Below are 8,528 nucleotides of genomic sequence, written 5' to 3'. Positions count from 1 at the left end.
GGAGTACTTTGGGTATAACATGAAATGTGAGACAAATCAGTTTGTCTGCTCCAAGGTTATTATCGTTAACAAAAAACTAACGGAATAACAAAAAACGAGAGGTGAAAAAACATTTTCTTTAAAATGTTAAAATGAAAATGAAAACAAGGCTTTACAAAAAAAACATAACTAAGTGCAGCTGTATTGTGAGTTTACAAAACTAACTTAAATTAACTTAAATTATAGAGAGAATGTCTTTAGTTTGTCAATCCATCTGATACATAAACTCAGTATTTTGAGTGGATATTAATTTTTATTTGTTTTCTGCCAGTTTCACTTCAGTTGGTGCAGTCTCACAAGCAAGCACGCGTCCACACTTTTTACCTGCTGCTGAGCGTTAATGGCAGCGAGAGTCTGGAGAAAGTGGCAGAACCCCATTTGGATTACTTTGAATATGACCGTGTCTCTGATAGGAGGAAGTGCCTTGCAGTGGAAGGTGATAAAATATGCAGACCTTTGCTCAAGTAAGTATAATATGATATGTGTTATATATGTATAAGAATGTATTACCAAATGTGTATGCCAGGCAGCTTGGCCACTTTGTTGAGAAACCAGGCAGAAAAACAGAACCGAAGCTAGGCTAACAGTGATCAGTGCACTGCAGGGGGAGGAACACATCTGTCGCCTCAGAAAGAAGTGCTAAAACAAAACTGACTTTCTGAAGGCAAAGCAGAGCTCTGAAAATGTTGAAATATAATGACATAGCACAATATTACTCCATCATCAGTGTTTGGTATGGAGTTTCTTAAAAATGACTTGGTAAAATTGACTCCATGTTATGATTGTCACTAGGACTGGACCCAAATGCAGAACTCAGGCAAGCTGGATTGAGAAAATACAAGTGTTTATTTAGAGTGAACTCCGTGGTAATGGCGCCGTGGGTAACGAGCGGAGCAGTCCCTCTTTCCAGTGTCCTTCCACAGAGGGTAACTGGAGCTCAGGCAAAGGCAGGCAGGTTCAGCAGCAGACAGGGAAGCGATCAGCACGAGAACAGGAAGCATGCACGGCAAACTCTGAATCAAGATGAAAAGACACAAGGACGTCAGCTTGACACACACACAAAGACAAGCAAAACAAAAACATGCTTGAGGAGCCACGGACTCAGTATACCACTGAAAAACTGAAGTACAATCTGGCAACGAGTAGGAGAGAATCCGGAGTCTTTATAGGAGAGGGTTGATTATTGAGTGGCTTCACCTGGTGCTGCCTGCAGAATGGAAACCCCGCCCACATTCACCCACAAGACACAAACAAGGGGAAGAGACACAGGAGGAGGAGCAACAGACAGGGAAATGACAAAACACACACAAAGAGGGAGAGGAGAGGGCTGCCATGATGAGGATCATGACACTCCATCTGCAGCGGTATCTTTCTTCAATGTTGTACTGAGCTGACGAAGATTCTGAGCAGGTAATACTTAGACTATTGACAAGAAGCTCACAGTGGAAGATACGTGGGGTTTTTGGAAGTGGGTACAACCCCACTTAAGAAAAGAAAGATAAGCTTTGAGAGAACCTCCAGGAACACTGAACACTTTAAAGTATTTTATACTAATTGTTTGAAAGGGTGATTTTCTGTCAAGGATGAAAATTATTTGAAAAATGTAGAGGTACATATCTTATCCTCACAGGGAGATGAAAGGTTTTTTTTATGTGTAAAACCAACATGCCTAGGGGTAAATCTCAGATTCAGTTCCATAGGGGTCGTCAAGGTCTGATCTAGGTCATGTGTGTGTCATGTTTTATGTTCCAGAGATAAAATAAGGGCCTGGCTTTATAGAGGCCTGAGGAGCTGTAGTTAGCAGGCTATATGGAGAATACATCTGAAAGGTAAATCACATGGGAACAGAGGAGTGAAAGGAGATGAATATGGATTGTATGTGCTATTTTAGGACAAGCAGTGCTATTGATTTGTCATAAAAAGTGACCTGTTGAGACTGCAGCAGCACAGATAGTAAACCTTTTTGAAACCAAGCACTGCACACATAATTTGCAGAGATTTTTAAGGCATATTTTTTAAACTACCTTTAAAAAAGCAGGAAAGTAAAAACAAAAAGGCAATAACTACACTATGAAATCTAGAGAAGCAGCCACATGCTACATCCTCACATATACAGATATTTCTTAAAAACAATTTTTCTTAGTTTTCCCAAAATTGTGTCCACACCAGAAGTGTTTTTGAATATTTCTCTGTACACACGAGACCATGCAGAAACAGTTGGAACTACACGCCTGCATAAGGATGCCAGGCCCGTAAGTTGTCAGGACATGTAGTCAGCCTGTCAAACACAACAGAAGGACATAGTGAGCAGTAATTGTCAACGGCGTTCTCTAAATTAGTTTTGGATAATGTTTAAAGTGGCCACACACCGAACTTTGATAAATCATGCCAGCTTGTCATTATTTCCAATATTCATCCCATCTAATATTTTTCATTGCCATGATTTGACCCTAGACTTAAAATTACAAGTGCAAACTTTTAGTTTGTACTTCACATGAAGGATGACTTCAACAAACAAAGCTCTCCTTTTATCTTTGTAATTAAAATTCTACTTCTCTTTCTCTTTCCTCCTCATCTCCTCTTATCTCATTATGAAGCCCTCTCTCTTAATAATAAAGCTAATGTGTTTGTCCCTGGGTAAATTTGGAATATTACTGTGGTTGCTTCCAGGATTATGCTCCTCATCAAATTGGTTAACAGTTGATCAAGTCTGGCTTTCTTGTGCTGCTCAGGAGACACAGTGAGATCTGATGGGTGGATGGTGGGTGTGAAAGAGTACAGGCTGTGGTTCTCGAGACTCTGGCGTATGTGTGTGTGTGTGTGTGTGTGTGTGTGTGTGTGTGTGTGTGTGTTTCATCATCATGTGTGGTTTGGTTTAAGATTCTAGTTTCTGTCCAGCTCAATTATTTCTTGAGCTGCTAGACAGAGTTGGCGTTTTCTTTGTTATTCCCTCATTAATTCGTTTGGACATACAATAAGTGCCAATGCGATAACTGTTCCAGCTATCATGAAAATTCAAGAAATTATTGAAAGACTTAGTACATTCTGTCACATCAACAATCCAGTCTTCTTAAGCATGTGTATCATACATGTGGAGGCTGTAACATTCAGTAAGGCAAATTCTGTATACTTCGAACAAAAGTTAGCAAAGTCCAGATTTCTGTTTGTTCTAAACTTAACCTGCCAGATTTTCTTGTGGTGAGAGGTATGGTAAGAGTGATCTTACTTCCCACTTTCTGCTTTAAAAAAAGTTCTGGCCACACCACTTTGAAATTATTATTCCATCTTCCTCCGCTTATCCGGGTCCAGATCACAGCAGGGAAGCCCAGACACTCCTCTCCCCAGCCACTTTCAGCAGCACTTCTGGGAGGATACCGAGGCATTCCCAGTCCAGCTGAGAGATATGATCTCGCCAGCGTGTCCTTGGCCTTCCCCGTGGCCTCCTACCAGGCGGACATGCCCAAAACATCTCCCCAGGGAGACGTCTGGGAGGCATCCTGACCAGATGCCCGAACCACTTCATCTGGCTACTCTCAATGCAGAGGAGCAGCGGCTCTACTTTGAGCCTCTCCCGGTAGTTCTGGGCGATAATTCGATAACGACAATTATCGCGATATATTTTCTCTCAATATAAATATAAAAAATGTTCAATCAAAATTTGATATAAATAAACATGAAATTACACCCCCCAGCCACTTAAAATGGAGGGGGGCGCTAACGAGCTGAGACGAGCGACAGAAATACTGAAGAAAACTCAATACCTAGCAGCTCAAAGCAGAGTCGTTAGTCTGACACTGAGTCGACTCTGTGTTAACTATTAACTTCATACACTTCATTAAATATACTTTCAGGATGTGGGTAAAGGAAGAGCACAGAGACAACTTCTGCTGTGAACACGTTTAATTTCCACCACGACCGTAGGACAACTGAACACTGAATAGCCTTGATGCATTCACTGCACCGTGGGAAACAACATCACTCTGCCTGTAACCCTTAGTAATCTTAAAGGGGAGAGCACAACTCAAAACAATACTCTATAAACTGATACACAGAACACAATTTGATTTATCTTTGTTGTAAATTTAAATCAAATTATGGAAATAACCTCAACCTGAGAAAAATAAGAATTACAAACTAAAACTTCACAAAAATCTCATTTAACATAAAAGACCTGCTTCCTGTTAGCAGCGTCAGAAATGATGGATTCAAGAAGTTCATCAGAAACTAAATCCAGATACAAACTAACACACTGTCTGGTTTCTTCAACTTTCACTCAGGACCAAAAATCTGACTTTACATTTAAATGAAATAATGATTTGATATTTATCATGATAATTATCAATATCGACTGATATGAAATATTTTATCGTGATATATCGCTCAGCACTATCTCCCGGATGTCTGAGCTCCTGACCCTAGAAATATTAGATAAATATTATAAATGCAAAATATTTCTTGCGGCTCCAGTGAGAAGCGGTGACAGATAATGGATGGACAATGGTATATTTCTATAAGATATCCTGTGTGTAAAGTACATCTCTTTGTGTGGTATAATGATCCAGAGAAAGTGCTTTATAAACAGTCCATTTACTAATTATTTAATTCACTTGTCAATTTGTGGCAGAAACACAAGGGCCAGTACAATGTGACCTTTCAAAAGTTCCACAGTCACACTAATAAGGAGAGGAGCCCTACAGAAACCATAACTGCTATGGATGCACCGGGAGCTATAGCAACTAGCAACAATTAGCTCTACAGACATGTTTGACCTCGAGAGATTGTGAGATTTCCAGGTATGGGAGAGGGGACTCTGGTTGTTGGTGAATGGAATTTGTCAGTGTTTGGTGTGCTGAGTTAGTCATATTGTTGCACTACAATAAAAAAACAAACATCCAATCTGTCTTTTTTTTGGGGCGCCATGTGTGGTTTCTCATATTTTCAACATCTGTTAAGACTTTCAGATCCTTTAGCGTGGGCCAGGTTTAAGGAGGCTTTAGAGGCTGTTTGCACGGTTGAAAGTTTTACAAAGACCGTGTAATGAATTCAACAATGCTTGCCTAATGTTTTCTTGTGAAAATGAAAATAGGGGGCTGCGCAGTGGTGTAGAGGCTTGCACTGTCGCCTCACAGCTAAAAGGTTCCTGCCTCTGAAGCCTTTCTGATTGAAGTCTGCATGTTGCGTGTGTGGCTTCTCTGCAGGCTCTCTGTCTTCCTCCCACAGACCAAAGACATGCTTGTTAGGTTAAGTGGATTCTAGATTACTTGAGAGTGAGAGTGTGACAGGTCATCTGTATTTATGTGTCAGCAAGATTGACTGTTGACCTCTCCAGGGTTTCACACAGCTTCTAAGCCATCAATAGCTAAGATTGACACCAGTCCCCAATCCCCCTAAACAAGGTGATGGATATAGAACATGAATGGATGGAGATGAATATGGGTCCCTGAATTAGATGAAGGGAATGAATTACAACAACAAGAAAATTAGCAACTTCTCTTCATTAAAGAAAAAGCAAAAAAAAAACCATTGGCATTGGAAAGTAGGGACGGGCATTTCAAGCCAAAATACTATTCGATAATCATTGGCATCTATTCGATGAATATTCAAATAACCCGAAATTTTACTAATTTTAATTTCCCAGGTGTGAAAAGAGTGATAGGAAAACTTGGAAATACAGTGTGAAATGTTGAATCAATGGACATAGATCAAAGAAAACACTAGGACCAGATTTAGTACAGAATGGATTTCTGATAGCATCGTGTATAGAACATACACTGAACAAAAATATAAACGCAACACTTTTGTTTTTGCTCCCATTTTTCATTAGATGAACTCAAAGATCAAAGACTTTTTCTAAGAACACAAAAGGTCTATTTCTCTCAAGTATTGTTCACTACTGTGTCTAAATCTGTGTTAGTGAGCACTTCTCCTTTGCCCAGATAATCCATCCAACTCACAGGTGTGGCATATCAAGATGCTGATTAGACAGCATGATTATTGCACAGGTGCCGCTTAGGCTGGCCTAAATAAAAGGTCACTCTAATTTGGCAGTACATCCAACTGCCCTCACAACCGCAGACCACGTATAACCACCTCCACATCCAGCAACTTCACCTCCAAGATGGTCTGAGACCAGCCACCCAGAGAGCTGCTGCAACAATCGGTTTGATAACCAAAGAATTTCTGCACAAATTGTCAGAAAGCGTCTCAGGGAAGCTCCTCTTCATGCTCGTCGTCCTCATCGGGGTCTCCACCTGACTGCAGTTCACCGCCGTAACCGACTCGAGTGGGAAAACGCTCACATTCAATGGTGTCTGGCACTTTGGAGAGGTGTTCTCTTCACGGATGAATCCTGGTTCTCACTGTACAGGGCAGATGGCAGACAGCGTGTATGGCGTGGTGTGGGCGAGCGGTCTGCTGATGTCAGTGTTGTGAATGGAGTGGCCCGTGGTGGCGGTGGGGTTATGGTATGGGCAGGCGAATGTTATGGACAACAAACACTGGTGCATTTTATTGATGGCATTTTTAATGCACAGAGATACCGTGACGAGATCCTGAGGCCCATTGTTGTGCCATTCATTCGTGTCAGGGTAGTAGTCAAGGTCTCTCCCCCTGCTCCTGTCTTTATCTATGTGTTATGGCCGACTTACTGTCTCCAGAACTAGAGCACAGGTCTTCTTCCTACTTGTTGTGTTCCTATTGTCCAAACATGGTTATCTAACTTTAGTGTCGTCTTCAGAGGGAATAAATACCATGCCAAGGGTTTTGTCTGTCAGAACTGACTTGGCATTGCACTGCACTCTCCTGCCTGTGTACTGTTATGTTATTTCTCCTTGATCAAGTTCTACATGAACTATTTCAACGTAAGCCGTCCGAGTCTCCTGAGTCTTCTGTGTCCAGTGTCCAGTTTGTTGCTGAATTCCATCACAGCTACGACCTCCTACCTCTCCTGAGATCACAGGAAACAGAAAACAGTCTGAACTCTGATCTAAAGCAAAAGTTAAACTAACGACGACCAAAACGAAACTGATGGAGTGAAAAGTCTCTCACAGCATGTCAAAGAAAGACAACAAAGACAAAACCAAACCTGGTTTGTTGCTGTTTATTGTATATAAAGTAAACTTAAATAAAATAAATAGAAGTCTTTTATTTTTTTAAAATAAATAGATATGCAATTCCCTCCCGCACTTACTTCAACCAGGTTATCATCCCACAGCTGTACGCAGAGTGTAAAGAAAAAGTGTTCAAGGTGACATATCATGCAAAATTGACTTTTTAATGGTTCTTTACCTGAAATATGTGTCCCTGTCTACAAACCCCCCGAGAATGAAAAAAATCCATTCTGCCCCTGTTCTGATTTCTCCACCTTTCTGTAAATGTGTGTGAAACGAGCCGTTTCAGACTTCAGTGTTTTTGTTACGTAACAACAATATCCGGTCTGTCACGGAGTCAGAGCTCGGAGCTTGTTCAGCCCATAGACTGTATAAAATAATACTGAATCCCTCCTCTGTTTTTCATTACCTGCACACACGTGTGCTAACAAGGAGCTTAGGAGGGAGGCATGCTAGTTGTAGGCTGTCTTAATAAACACAAAGGTCGGTTTTACTCCCCACGTCTGCAGATTTGAAGATATAGTGGATGATTTTTATTTGTCATGGATAAGTGCTAGCGGTAATTAGCATAGCTACATAGCTATATGTTCATAGCTGTAGCTGTAGCTGTAGCTGTAGCTGTGTACCAAGACACACGTCGACATACTGACAAATAAAACAACAAGAAACACAGAATCTGTGACCAATCCTTCATAAAAGGTCCTGCTGCCTTTCTGGCAGAGGTCGGTTTGACTCCCCACGTCTGCAGATTTGAAGATCTAGTGGATGATTTTTATTTATCATGGATAAGTGCTAGCGCTAGTTAGCATAGCCACATAGCTACATGTTCGTAGCTGTGTACCAAGACACACGTCTACATACTGATAAATAAAACAACAAGAAACACTAAATCTATGACCAATCCTTCAGAAAGGTCCTCCTACAGGCGCCTCTCCGTCAGGATCAGATTCAGAGGGTTGAAGTAACGCGATCTCTGAGCAGCCGTGTATATTCAGCCAACATGTAAACATTAGATCAACGTGCTGGAGAGCCGAGGCACATCCACTTCCGGAGGGGGCGTGGTCAGAGGGAAAACAGAGTGTTCTGATGAGGAATGAAGAAGAGGGCTTTTCAGGCAGACCAAAATCTGATTTCAAAGTGTTTTTTTGAGCATAAACTTTAAAGACATGTTTTGGGGACCTCTTAGACCAATATATATTGATGAAAAAAGCGTGATATGTCCCCTTTAACAGAGATGAAACATGTGGAGGGTTACAACTACTGATATGTGGTCAAGCAGAACGACCGAACCGTATCTTGGTTTGAATGTTTTGGACACAGGCTTCATCCTGAAATTGGTGTGTGTGTGTCTGTGTGTGCGTGCGCGCGTTTCTTTGTGTG

The 8,528-nt window shown here is 41.2% G+C and overlaps 1 protein-coding gene across 1 annotated transcript in view; it reads left to right on the top strand.

Annotated features, from left to right (window-relative positions):
• Positions 1-1,362: 1,362 nt before the first annotated feature.
• The window catches only part of pth2ra (parathyroid hormone 2 receptor a), a 401,963-nt gene continuing 394,797 nt past the window's right edge, over positions 1,363-8,528 (top strand). The window contains exon 1 of the mRNA XM_034693914.1: positions 1,363-1,449. The gene's annotated coding sequence lies outside the window, so the exon portion shown is untranslated. The remainder of the gene's footprint in view (positions 1,450-8,528) is intronic.

Source organism: Notolabrus celidotus, chromosome 10 (assembly GCF_009762535.1).
Source record: "Notolabrus celidotus isolate fNotCel1 chromosome 10, fNotCel1.pri, whole genome shotgun sequence".
Classification (NCBI taxonomy): Eukaryota; Metazoa; Chordata; class Actinopteri; order Labriformes; family Labridae; genus Notolabrus; species Notolabrus celidotus.
Note: the sequence above shows the minus strand (reverse complement) of the source record. Positions and strands in the feature narration are given on the sequence as shown.